The sequence below is a fragment of the Pyrus communis genome, chromosome 12, assembly GCF_041283825.1.
Source record: "Pyrus communis isolate YQ-2024b chromosome 12, ASM4128382v1, whole genome shotgun sequence".
Taxonomy (NCBI): domain Eukaryota; kingdom Viridiplantae; phylum Streptophyta; class Magnoliopsida; order Rosales; family Rosaceae; genus Pyrus; species Pyrus communis.
In genome coordinates this window covers 16,999,291-17,000,806 of record NC_142576.1, presented here as the reverse complement: position 1 = coordinate 17,000,806, position 1,516 = coordinate 16,999,291, and positions in this window count along the sequence as shown.

The window sequence follows — 1,516 nt, the reverse complement described above, 5'->3', positions numbered from 1 at the left end:
ATCTTCTTGTATGTTATATGTTAAATAATAAATTTAGGGAATTATTATTAGCACTCCAAAAATCTCATTCTACACTCCTCACAAGTGCATTTTTCTTTCTAATTATAGAAAATTTGGAGTGCAAAATGAGATTTTTGGAGTGCCAATAACAATTCTCTAAATTTAAGCCTTGTTATATTAACACCCTACATATTAATGGATACACCTCACATAATTAATACAACCCCTATTTTCTTTTATATATAAAATTTACTTAATATACTCAACATACTTTTCCATAATACCCTCACACCCTACACTCTCAACATACACCTTACATTTTATACATACACCCCACATTTTTTACATACACTCCACATTTTATACATACACCTCACTCTTCACTTTTACCTACTTACCCAAATTCCTTACCCATTTACTGGTTCGAAACGAAAATAAAAAGACTCCCATTTACTGGTTCTGAGCACTACAGCAGTTTAAGACTACGAAAATGAGGGAGAAAACCTAGTTTCATTTTAACTCTGGAAGCCATGAGAATCGACGATGCTACTCCCATACATGCGTAAAAACACAAGCAATTAGGTATCATTCCTACATTATTATCCTGTATCTAAATATTTTTGCACCCGACGAGTACACTGCAGTTGTTGAATTGAAATCTACATAATTCATCCAATGGTACTTCATTTAAATTGTATATTCAGTAGTTCTTGTAAGGTAGCAGGAAAAAAAAAATTGCTTCTCCAAAACTTTTCACCTCAGGAATTTTCTTTAAAGCTTATATCTTTTTCTTGCACTTTCTTGGATTTTTCTCAACACTCTTCTATATTCATGGTATCAAAGCTTCAACCAGACAGTGTTTTTCTGACCCAAATCCAAGCTAAAGACGAACAAAGATTTCGATTGTAAACACCCAACAAAGGTTACTCATAGCTGATCATGCATTGGCAAAAAGTTCAGAGACCATATGAGCATTACACAAACCTCTATGTTCTCTATGAAAAAATAATAGCGAATCTCATGACCCATCAATCTTACAAATAGATCTCTGTGTCATGTTATACATTATATTTCACGTAGTGAAGAAACATCTCTCCCTTGGACATACAAAAGAGTTTGTCAGACCACATCAGCCTTGTGCATACATTCTTCATTCCATGTCCACCTCTTCTTTCCATGATAAATATGAAGTCTTAGCTCATGTGAAGCTTCCGAAACATTGGTTTCATGTTCCATTCGTCAAAATATATATTTTTTTTCAATCAACGTGTTTGTAGTTTCATTGGTTAGAGTTTTGTTCTACAATGTAGGGTGAGAGTGCTTTTGAGAGTTGAAGAGATAATTAATCTTGGGATATACACGTTAAAAGTGATTTAGGTTGTATTTATAATTTTTTCCTTTCTTTAAAATCTTTTGAAGTCGAAATTGTCATTGCATATTAGAGTATAAGTCATTTAATATTAAATTTTAATGTGGGGTGTATTCAATTTCAACATTATGTGGGGTATGTTGGAAC